This window comes from Mobula birostris, chromosome 20 (assembly GCF_030028105.1).
Source record: "Mobula birostris isolate sMobBir1 chromosome 20, sMobBir1.hap1, whole genome shotgun sequence".
Lineage (NCBI taxonomy): Eukaryota > Metazoa > Chordata > Chondrichthyes > Myliobatiformes > Myliobatidae > Mobula > Mobula birostris.
In genome coordinates this window covers 39705572-39718906 of record NC_092389.1, presented here as the reverse complement: position 1 = coordinate 39718906, position 13335 = coordinate 39705572, and positions in this window count along the sequence as shown.

The following is a 13335-nucleotide window of genomic DNA, read 5'->3' as shown; positions in this document are numbered from 1 at the left end:
GTCTGTACATTCTCCCCATAAACCTCACAGGTTTCCTCCCACAACCCAAAGGTGTACTGGTTAGTAGGTTAATTGGTCATTCTAAACTGCCCTGTGATTAGGCTGGGGTTAAATTAGTGGGTTGCTGTGAGGTACAGCCTAAGCTGTAGCTAAATAAATTTTTAAAAGTCACCCCTTTTGCATTGTGTCTTTGAAGGTTTTATCTTTTACGAGCTTGCTGTCTCTTTAGTGAAAAATGTTAGCAAGCCAAGATCTCAGTGCCGCTATTAGCAAGCTGCAGACATTGCATCCAGACGAAGCCTTTATTGTCGCTGGGGACTTTAATCATTGTAACCTATGTACCGTGCTTCCAAGATTTTACTAAAATGTATTATGCACCACCAGGGGTAATAAAACCTTAGATCATGTCTACACAAATGTGGCTGACGCTTACAAAACCACTACCGTCCCCCACCTGGGACAGTCCGACCATCTTTCATTGTTTCTGCTTCCCAAGTATACCCCGGTCATCAAATGTGTGAAACCCACAATTAAGATCTGGCTGGAGGGGGCTGACTCTGCTCTTCAGCACCAATTCCAGCACACAGACTGGAGCACGTTTGCTGCCCATGCCACTACAGACTCTCAGATTAACATTGATTTATATACCAACTCTGTCCTTGAGCACATCAACAAGTGTGTCAATAGAGTGATATCACTAAAACAATAAAAGTTTTCCCCAATCAGAAACCATGGATGAACAGAGAAGTTTGCCTGCTGCTCAAAGCCAGAGATTCGGCCTTCAGGGCTGGAGACCGGGAGACTTACAGCTCCTGACGAAGGGTCTCGGCCTGAAACGTCGACTGTACCTCTTCCTAGAGATTCTGCCTGGCCTGCTGCGTTCACCAGCAACTTTGATGTGTGTGACTTACAGCTCAGCCAGGGCCAACCTGAGGAGGGGAATCTCTCAGGCTAAACACATACACAAACAGAGAATCGAGGAGCATTTCAACTCCTCGGACCCCTGGCGCATGTGGCGTGGCATACAGGTCATTACAGACTTCAAACCACCTAGTACCGTGCCCCCTTCCAGCTCTGCTTCCCTCCCTGATCAGCTCAATTACTTCTACGCTCACTTTGATCGAGAGAACAAGGAAGTCACTCTCAAAGCGGATTTCCCACCTCTCTCACTTTCCACCTCCGATGCTTACGCCACCCTCAGCAGGGTGAATGTCCGGAAGGCAGCTGGTCCGGATGAAATACCGGGCCGTGTACTCAGAGCCTGTGCAGGGCAGTTGGCCGGGGTCTTCACGGACATTTTTAATCTGTCCCTGGCCTAGGCAGTTGTCCCCACAAGCTTCAAGATCGCCACCATCGTGCCAGTGCCGAAGCATTCCACTGCCACGGGCCTGAATGATTTCCGCCCAGTTGCACTCACCCCCATCATTGCAAAGTGCTTTGAGAGACTGGTTCTATCACATCTGAAATCCTGTCTGCCCTCTACTCTGGAACCCCATCAATTTGCCTATGGCACCAACAGGTCAACAGAGGACGCCATCTCCACGCACTTCACTCTGCCCTGACCCACCTGGACAGACCATAAGACAAAGGAGCAGAAGTCGACCCATCGAGTCTGCGCCGCCATTTTAACATGAGCTGATCCATTCTCCCATTTAGTCCCACTCCCCGCCTTCTCACCATAACTGATGCCCTGGCTACGCAAATATCTATCAATCTCTGCGTTAAATACACCCAATTACTTGGCCTCCACTGCTGCCTGTGGCAACAAATTCCATAGATTCACCACCCTCTGACTAAAAAAATTTCTTCGCATTTCTGTTCTGAATGGGCGCCCTTCAATCCTTAAGTCATGATCTCTTGTACTAGACTCCCCCAGCATGGGAAACGACTTTGCCACATCTACTCTGTCCATGCCTTTCAACATTCGAAATGTTTCTATAAGGTCTCTCCTCATTCATCTAAACTCCAAAGAATACAGTTCAAGAGTGGACAAATGCTCCTCATATGTTAACCCTCTCATTCCTGGAATCATTCTAGTGAATCTGACCCAACTCTTATGTCAGAATGCTCTTCATTGTCTTTAGTTCGGCATTCAATACTGTGATCCCCTCCAAGCTGATCACCAAACTTCACCAGCTTGGTATCAGCGTATCACTCTGCAATTGGACCTTGGACTTTCTGATTAACAGACCCCAATCAGTAAAGTTAGACAACCTCTCCTCCTTCAATCTCACCCTGAACGCCGGCGTGCTTCAAGGCTGTGGGCTGAGCCCTCTTTTGTACTCCCTTTTCACCTATGACTGCGTTCCTGTACATGGTTCTAATTACATATTCAAGTTCGCAGATGACACCACAGTTGTTGGTCTGATCAAAGGGGATGACGAGACGACCTACAGGGAGTGGTCCAGCACCTGGCCACATGGTGTGCCAACAACAACCCGGCCCTTAACACCCAGAGAATTGAAAGTGACAGACTGACCCGAGCTGTGACAGAGAATGGAAACTGACAGACTGATATGAACTGTGACAGAGAATTGAAACTGACAGACTGATCTGAGTTGTGACAGAGAATTCAAACTGACAGACTATCACGAGCTATGACAGAGAATTGAAACTGACAGATGGATCCGAGCTGTGAAAGAGAATTGAAACTGATAGACTGATCCGAGCTGTGAACAACAATTGAAATTGATAGAGTGATCTGAGCTGTGACAGGGAATTGAAACTGACAGACTGATCCGAGCTGTGACAGAGAATTGATACTGACAGACAGGTCCGAGATGTAACAGAGAATTGAAACTGACAGACTGATCCGAGCTGTGACAGAGAATGGAAACTGACAGACTAATACGAACTGTGACTGAGAATTGAAACTGACAGACTGATCTGACCTGTGACAGACAATTGAAACTGACAGACTGATTCGAGCTCTGACAGAGAATTCAAACTGACAGACTGATCCGAGCTGTGACCGAGAATTGAAAATGACAGACTGATCTGAGCTGTGACAGAGAATTGAAACTGACAGACAGATCCGAACTGTGAAAGAGAATTGAAATTGCAGACTGATTCGAGCTGTGACAGAGAATTCAAACTGACAGACTGATCCGAGCTGTGACCGAGAATTGAAAATGACAGACTGATCTGAGCTGTGACAGAGAATTGAAACTGACAGACAGATCCGAACTGTGAAAGAGAATTGAAATTGCAGACTGATCCGAGCCGTGACAGGGAATTGAAACTGACAGACTGATCGGACCTGTGACAGAGAATTGAAACTGACAGACAGATCCGAGCTGTGACTAACAATTGAAACTGATAGAGTTATCCGAGCTGTGGCAGAGAACTGAAATAGATAAACGGTTCCGAGCTGTGTTAGCTAATTGAAGCTGACAGACTTATACGAGCTCAGACAAGGATTTGAAAGTGACAGACTGATCTGAGCTGAGACAGACAATTCGAACTGACAGTCTGATCCGAACTGTGACAGAGAATTGAAACTGACAGACAGATCTGAGCTGTGACTAAGAATTGAAACTGATAGAGTTATCCGAGCTGCGGCAGAGAATTGAAACAGACAGACAGTTCCGAGCTGTGTTAGGTAATTGAAGCTGACAGACTTATACGAGCTCAGACAAGGAATTGAAACTGACAGACGGATCTGAGCTGTGACAGACAATTAGAACAGACAGACTGATCCGAGCTGTGACAGAAAATTGCAACTGACAGACTGATTCGAGCTGTGACAGAGAATTGAAACTGACAGACTGATCCGAACTGTGACAGAGAATTGAAACTGACAGACTGACCCGAGCTGTGACAGGGAATTGAAACTGACAGACTGATCCGAGCTGTGACAAAGAATTGAAATTGACAGACTGATCTGAGCTGTGACTGGCAATTGAAAGTAACAGACTGATCCGAGCTATGACAGAGAATCGAAACAGATAGACTGATCCGAGCTGTGACAGAGAATTGTAACTGGAAGACTGATCTGACCTGTGACAGACAATTGAAACTGACAGACTGATTCGAGCTGTGACAGAGAATTGAAACTGACAGACTGATCCGAGCTGTGACAGAGAATTCCAACTGATAGACTGATCTGAGCTGTGGCAGACAATTGAAACTGACAGTCTTTCGGAGCTGTGACAGGGAATTGAAACTGACAGACTGATCCGAGCTGTGGCAGAGAATTGAAACAGACAGACGGTCCGAGCTGTGTCAGGTAATTGAAGCTGACAGACTTATACGAGCTCAGACAAGGATTTGAAACTGACAGACAGATCTGAGCTGTGACAGACAATTCGAAGTGACAGACTGATCCGAGCTGTGACAGAGAATTGAAACTGACAGATTGATCCGAGCTGTGACAGAGAATTGAAACTGACAGACAGATCCGAGATGTAACAGAGAATTGAAACTGACAGACTGATCCGAGCTGTGACAGAGAATGGAAACTGACAGACTGACCCGAGCTATGACAGGGAATTGAAACTGACAGACTGATCCGAACTGTGACAGAGAATTGAAACTGACAGACTGATCCGAGCTGTGACAGAGAATTATAACTGACAGACTGATGCGAGCTATGACAGAGAATCGAAACAGATAGACTGATCCGAGGTTTGACAGAGAATTGAAACTGGAAGACTCATCTGACCTGTGACAGAGAATTGAAACTGACAGACTGATCCGAGCTGTGACAGAGAATTCAAAATGACAGAGTGATCCGAGCTGTGACGGGCAATTGAAACTGACAGACTGATCCGAGCTGTGACAGAGAATTGAAACTGATAGACTGATCCGAGCTATGACAGAGAGTCGAAACTGACAGACTGATCTGAGCTGTGACAGAGAATTGAAAATGACAGACAGATCCGAGGTGTGACAGAGAATTGAAACTGACAGACTGATCCGAGCTGTGACAGAGAATTGACACTGACAGACTGATCCGAGCTATGACAGAGAATCGAAACTGACAGACTGATCTGAGCTGTGACAGAGAATTGAAACTGACAGTCTGATCCGAGCTGTGACAGGGAATTGAAACTGACAGACAGATCCGAGCTGTGACTAAGAATTGAAACTGATAGAGTTATCCGAGCTGGGGCAGAGAATTGAAACAGACAGACGGTTCCGAGCTGTGTTAGGTAATTGAAGCTGACAGACTTATACGAGCTCCGACAAGGATTTGAAACTGACAGACTGATCTGAGCTGTGACAGACAATTCGAACTGACAGACTGATCTGAGCTGTGACAGAAAATTGCAACTGACAGACTGATCCGAGCTGTGACAGAGAATTGAAACTGACAGACTGATCCGAGCTGTGACAGAGAATCGAAACAGATAGACTGATCTGAGCTGTGACAGAGAATTGAAACTGGAAGACTGATCTGACCACTGACAGACAATTGAAACTGACAAACTGATTCGAGCTGTGACAGGGAATTGAAACTGACAGACTGATCCGAGCTATTACAGAGAATCGAAACTGACAGACTGATCCGAGCTGTGGCAGAGAATTGAAACTGACAGACTGATCCGAGCTGTGAGAGAGAATTTTAACTGATAGAGTTATCCGAGCTGTGGCAGAGAATTGAAACTGACAGACAGATCCCAGCTGTGACTAAGAATTGAAACTGATAGAGTTATCCGAGTTGTGGCAGAGAATTGAAAAAGACAGACGGTTCCGAGCTGTGTTAGGTAATTGAAGCTGACAGACTTATACGAGCTCAGACAAGGATTTGAAACTGACAGACTGATCTGAGCTGTGACAGACAATTCGAACTGACAGACTGTTCCGAGGTGTGACAGAAAATTGCAACTGACAGACTGATCCGAGCTGTGACAGAGAATTGAAACTGACAGACTGATCCGAGCTGTGACAGAGAACCGAAACAGATAGACTGATCCGAGCTCTGACAGACAATTGAAACTGACAGACTGATTCGAGCTGTGACAGGGAATTGAAACTGACAGACTGATCCGAGCTGTGACAGAGAATTGAAACTAACAGACTGATTGGAGCTGTGACAGAGGATCGAAACTGACAGACTGATCAGAGCTGTGAGAGAGAATTGAAACTGATAGAGTTATCCGAGCTGTGGCAGAGAATTGAAACAGACAGACGGTTCCGAGCTGTGTTAGGTAATTGAAGTTGACAGACTTATACGAGTTCAGACAGGATTTGAAACTGACAGACTGATCTGAGCTGTGACAGACAATTCCAACTGATCGACTGATCCGAGCTGTGACAGAAAATTGCAACTGACAGACTGATTCGAGCTGCGACAGAGAATTGAAAATAACAGACTGATCCGAACTGTGACAGAGAATTAAAACTGACAGACAGATCCGAGATGTAACAGAGAATTGAAACTGACAGACTGATCCGAGCTGTGACAGAGAATGGAAACTGACAGACTAATACGAACTGTGATAGAGAATTGAAACTGACAGACTGACCCGAGCTGTGACAGGGAATTGAAACTGACAGACTGATCCGAGCTGTGACAGAGAATTGAAACTGACAGACTGATCCGAGCTGTGACAGAGAATTGAAACTGACAGACTGATCCGAGCTATTTTAGAGAATCGAAACAGATAGACTGATCCGAGCTGTGGCAGAGAATTGAAACTGGAAGACTGATCTGACCTGTGACAGATAATTGAAACTGACAGACTTATACGAACTCAGACAAGGATTTGAAACAGACAGACTGATCTGAGCTGTGACAGAGAATTCGAACTGACAGACTGATACGAGCTGTGACAGAGAATTGAAAGTGACAGACAGATCCGAGATGTAACAGAGACATGAAAGTGACAGAGTGATCCGAGCTGTGACAGAGAATGGAAACTGACAGGCTAATACGAACTATGACAGAGAATTGAAACTGACAGACTGATCTGAGCTGTGACAGACAATTCGAACTGACAGACTGATCCGAGGTGTGACAGAAAATTGCAACTGACAGACTGATCCGAGCTGTGACAGAGAATTGAAACTGACAGACTGATCCGAGCTGTGACAGAGAATCGAAACAGATAGACTTATCCGAGCTGTGACAGAGAATTGAAACTGGAAGACTGATCTGACCTCTGACAGACAATTGAAACTGACAGACTGATTCGAGCTGTGACAGGGAATTGAAACGGACAGACTGACCCGAGCTATTACAGAGAATCGAAACTGACAGACTGATCCGAGCAGTGACAGGGAATTGAAACTGACAGACTGATCCGAGCTACAACAGAGAATTGAAACAGACAGACTTATCCGAGTTGTGACAGGGAATTGAAACTGACAGATTAATCTGAACTGTGACAGGGATATGAAACTGACAGACTGATCCGAGCTGTGGCAGAGAATTGAAATTGATAGACTGATTGGAGCTGTGACAGAGGATCGAAACTGACAGACTGATCCGAGCTGTAAGAGAGAATTGAAACTGATAGAGTTATCCGAGCTGCGGCAGAGAATTGAAACAGACAGACGGTTCCGAGATGTGTTAGGTAATTGAAGCTGACAGACTTATACGAGCTCACACAAGGATTTGAAACTGACAGACTGATCTGAGCTGTGACAGACAATTCAAACTGATCGACTGATCCGTGCTGTGACAGAAAATTGCAACTGACAGACTGATTCGAGCTGTGACAGAGAATTGAAACTAACAGACTGATCCGAACTGTGACAGAGAATTGAAACTGACAGACAGATCCGAGATATAACAGAGAATTGAAACTGACAGACTGATCCGAGCTGTGACAGAGAATGGAAACTGACAGATTAATACGAACTGTGACAGAGAATTGAAACTGACAGACTGACCCGAGCTGTGACAGGGAATTGAAACTGACTGACTGATCTGAGCTGTGACAGAGAATTGAAACTGACAGACTGATCCGAGCTGTGACAGAGAATTGAAACTGACAGTCTGATCCGAGATGTGACAGGGTATTGGAACTGACAGACTGATTCGAGCTGTGACAGAGAATTGAAACTGATAGAGTTATCCGAGCTGTGGCAGAGAATTGAAACAGACAGACGGTTCCGAGCTGTGTTAGGTAATTGAAGCTGACAGATTTATACGAGCTCCGACAAGGATTTGAAACTGACAGACTGATCTGAGTTGTGACAGACAATTCAAACTGATTGACTGATCCGAGCTATGACAGCAAATTGCAACTGACAGACTGATTCGAGCTGGAACAGAGAATTGAAACGAACAGACTGATCCGAACTGTGACAGAGAATTGAAACTGACAGACATATACGAGATATAACAGAGAATTGAAACTAACAGACTGATCCGAGCTGTGACAGAGAATGGAAACTGACAGATTAATACGAACTGTGACAGAGAATTGAAACTGACAGACTGAACCGAGCTGTGACAGGGAATTGAAACTGACTGACTGATCTGAGCTGTGAAAGAGAATTGAAACTGACAGACTGATCCGAGCTGTGACAGAGAATTGAAACTGATAGACTGATCCGAGCTGTGACAGAGAATTGAAAACGACAGTCTGATCCGAGATGTGACAGGGAATTGAAACTGACAGACTGATCCGAGCTGTGACAGAGAATTGAAACTGACAGACTAATCCGAGCTGTGACAGAGAATTGTAACTGACAGACTGGTGAGAGCTATGACAGAGAATCGAAACAGATAGACTGATCCGAGGTTTGACAGAGAATTGAAACTGGAAGACTGATCTGACCTGTGACAGAGAGTTGAAACTGACAGGCTGATCCGAGCTGTGACAGAGAATTCAAAATGACAGACTGACCCGAGCTGTGACGGGGAATTGAAACTGACAGACTGATCCGAGCTGTGACAGAGAATTGAAACTGAAAGACTGATCTGAGCTGTGACAGAGAATTGAAACTGACAGACAGATCCGAGGTGTGACAGAGAATTGAAACTGACAGACTGATCTGAGCTGTGACAGAGAATTGAAACTGACAGACTGATCTGAGCTGTGACAGAGAATTGAAACTGACAGACAGATCCGAGGTGTGACAGAGAATTGAAACTGACAGACTGATCCGAGCTGTGACAGAGAATCGAAACTGACAGACAGATCCGAGTTGTGACAGAGAATTGAAACTGTCAGTCTGATCCGAGCTGTGACAGGGAATTGAAACTGACAGACAGATCCGAGCTGTGACTAAGAATTGAAACTTATAGAGTTATCCAAGCTGTGGCAGAGAATTGAAAAAGACAGACGGTTTCGAGCTGTGTCAGGTAGTTGAAGCTGAAAGACTTATACGAGCTCAGACAAGGATTTGAAACTGGCAGACTGATCTGAGCTGTGACAGACAATTCGAACTGACAGACTGTTCCGAGGTGTGACAAAAAATTGCAACTGACAGACTGATCCGAGCTGTGACAGAGAATTGAAACTGACAGACTGATCCGAGCTGTGACAGAGAATTGAAAGTGGCAGAGAGATCCGAGATGTAACAGAGACTTGAAAATGACAGACTGATCCGAGCTGTGACAGAGAATGGAAACTGACAGACTAATACGAACTGTGACAGAGAATTGAAACTGACAGACTGACCCGAGCTGTGACAGGGAATTGAAACTGACAGAGTGATCCGAGCTGTGACAGAGAATTGAAACTGACAGACTGATCCGAGCTGTGACAGAGAATTGAAACTGACAGACTGATCTGAGCTATGACAGAGAATCGAAACAGGTAGACGGATCCGAGCTGTGACAGAGAATTGAAACTGGAAGACTGATCTGACCTGTGACAGACAATTGAAACTGACAGACTGATTCGAGCTGTGACAGAGAATTGAAACTGACAGACTGATCCGAGCTGTGACAGAGAATTCAAACTGAAAGACTGATCTGAGCTGTGACGGAGAATTGAAACTGACAGACAGATCCGAACTGTGACAGAGAATTGAAATTGACAGACTGATCCGAGCTGTGACAGAAAATGGAACATGACAGACTGATCCGAGCTGTGACAGGGAATTGAAACTGACAGACTGATCCGAGCTACAACAGGGAATTGAAACTGAGAGACTGATACGAGCTGTGACAGGGAATTTAAACTGACAGACTATTATGAGCTGTGACAGAGAAGTCAAACTAACAGACAGAACCGAGCCGTGACAGGGAATTGAAAGTGATAGACTGATCTGAGCCGTGACAGAGAATTGAAACGGACAGACCGATCCGAGCTGTGACAGAGAATTGAAAGTGACAGACAGATCGGAGATGTAACAGAGAACTGAAACTGACAGACTTATCCGAGCTGTGACAGGGAATTGAAACTGGCAGACTGATCTGAGCTGTGACAGAGAATTGAAAGTGATAGAGTTATCCGAGCTGTGGCAGAGAATTGAAACAGACAGACGGTTCTGAGCTGTGTTAGGTAATTGACGTTGACAGACTTATACGAGCTCAGACAAGGATTTGAAAGTGACAGACTGATCTGAGCTGTGACAGACAATTCGAACTGACAGACTGATCCGAGCTGTGACAAAAAATTGCAACTGACAGACTGATCCGAGCTGTGACAGAGAATTGAAACTGACAGACTGATCCGAGCTGTGACAGAGAATGGAAACTGACAGACTAATACGAACTGTGACAGGGAATTGAAACTGACAGACTGATCCGAGCTGTGACAGAGAATTGAAACTGACAGACTGATCCGAGCTGTGACAGAGAATTGAAACTGACAGACTGATCCGATCTATTTTAGAGAATCGAAAAAGATAGACTGATCCGAGCTGTGGTAGAGAATTGAAACTGGAAGACTGATCTGACCTGTGACAGATAATTGAAACTGACAGACTTATACGAACTCAGACAAGGATTTGAAACAGACAGACTGATCTGAGCTGTGACAGAGAATTCGAACTGACAGACTGATCCGAGATGTGACAGAGACTTGAAAGTGACAGACTGATCGGAGCTGTGACAGAGAATGGAAACTGACAGATTAATACGATCTATGACAGAGAATTGAAACTGACAGACTGACCGGAGCTGTGACAGGGAATTGAAACTGACAGACATTTCCGAGGTGTGACTAAGAATTGAAACTGATAGAGTTATCCGATCTGTGGCAGAGAATTGAAACAGAGAGACGGTTCCGAGCTTTGTTAGGTAATTGAAGCTGACAGACTTATACGAGCTCAGACAAGGAATTGAAACTGACTGACGGATCTGAGCTGTGACAGACAATTCGAACTGAGAGACTGATCCGAACTGTGACAGAAAATTGCAACTGACAGACTGATCCAAGCTGTGACAGAGAATTGAAACTGACAGACTGATCCGAGCTGTGACAGAGAATTGAAACTGACAGACTGATCCGAGCTGTGACAGAGAATGGAAACTGACGAGTAATACGAAATGTGACAGAGAATTGAAACTGACAGACTGACCCGAGCTGTGACAGGGAATTGAAACTGACAGACTGATCCGAGCTGTGACAGAGAATTGAAACTGACAGACTGATCCGAGCTGTGACAGAGAATCGAAACAGATAGACTGATCCGAGCTTTGACAGAGAATTGAAACTGGACGACTGCTCTGACCTGTGACAGACAATTGAAACTGTCAGACTGATCCGAGCTGTGGCAGAGAATTGAAACAGACAGACGGTTCCAAGCTGTGTTAGGTAATTAAAGTTGACAGACGTATTCGAGCTCAGACAAGGATTTGAAAGTGACAGACTGATCTGAGCTGTGACAGACAATTCGAACTGACAGACTGATCCAAGTTGTGACAGAAAATTGCAACTGACAGACTGATCCGAGCTATGACAGCAAATTGCAACTGACAGACTGATTCGAGCTGGAACAGAGAATTGAAACGAACAGACTGATCCGAACTGTGACAGAGAATTGAAACTGACAGACATATACGAGATATAACAGAGAATTGAAACTAACAGACTGATCCGAGCTGTGACAGAGAATGGAAACTGACAGATTAATACGAACTGTGACAGAGAATTGAAACTGACAGACTGAACCGAGCTGTGACAGGGAATTGAAACTGACTGACTGATCTGAGCTGTGACAGAGAATTGAAACTGACAGACTGATCCGAGCTGTGACAGAGAATTGAAACTGATAGACTGATCCGAGCTGTGACAGAGAATTGAAAACGACAGTCTGATCCGAGATGTGACAGGGAATTGAAACTGACAGACTGATCCGAGCTGTGACAGAGAATTGAAACTGACAGACTAATCCGAGCTGTGACAGAGAATTGTAACTGACAGACTGGTGCGAGCTATGACAGAGAATCGAAACAGATAGACTGATCCGAGGTTTGACAGAGAATTGAAACTGGAAGACTGATCTGACCTGTGACAGAGAGTTGAAACTGACAGGCTGATCCGAGCTGTGACAGAGAATTCAAAATGACAGACTGACCCGAGCTGTGACGGGGAATTGAAACTGACAGACTGATCCGAGCTGTGACAGAGAATTGAAACTGAAAGACTGATCTGAGCTGTGACAGAGAATTGAAACTGACAGACAGATCCGAGGTGTGACAGAGAATTGAAACTGACAGACTGATCTGAGCTGTGACAGAGAATTGAAACTGACAGACTGATCTGAGCTGTGACAGAGAATTGAAACTGACAGACAGATCCGAGGTGTGACAGAGAATTGAAACTGACAGACTGATCCGAGCTGTGACAGAGAATCGAAACTGACAGACAGATCCGAGTTGTGACAGAGAATTGAAACTGTCAGTCTGATCCGAGCTGTGACAGGGAATTGAAACTGACAGACAGATCCGAGCTGTGACTAAGAATTGAAACTGATAGAGTTATCCAAGCTGTGGCAGAGAATTGAAAAAGACAGACGGTTTCGAGCTGTGTCAGGTAGTTGAAGCTGAAAGACTTATACGAGCTCAGACAAGGATTTGAAACTGGCAGACTGATCTGAGCTGTGACAGACAATTCGAACTGACAGACTGTTCCGAGGTGTGACAAAAAATTGCAACTGACAAATTGATCCGAGCTGTGACAGAGAATTGAAACTGACAGACTGATCCGAGCTGTGACAGAGAATTGAAAGTGGCAGAGAGATCCGAGATGTAACAGAGACTTGAAAATGACAGACTGATCCGAGCTGTGACAGAGAATGGAAACTGACAGACTAATACGAACTGTGACAGAGAATTGAAACTGACAGACTGACCCGAGCTGTGACAGGGAATTGAAACTGACAGAGTGATCCGAGCTGTGACAGAGAATTGAAACTGACAGACTGATCCGAGCTGTGACAGAGAATTGAAACTGACAGACTGATCTGAGCTATGACAGAGAATCG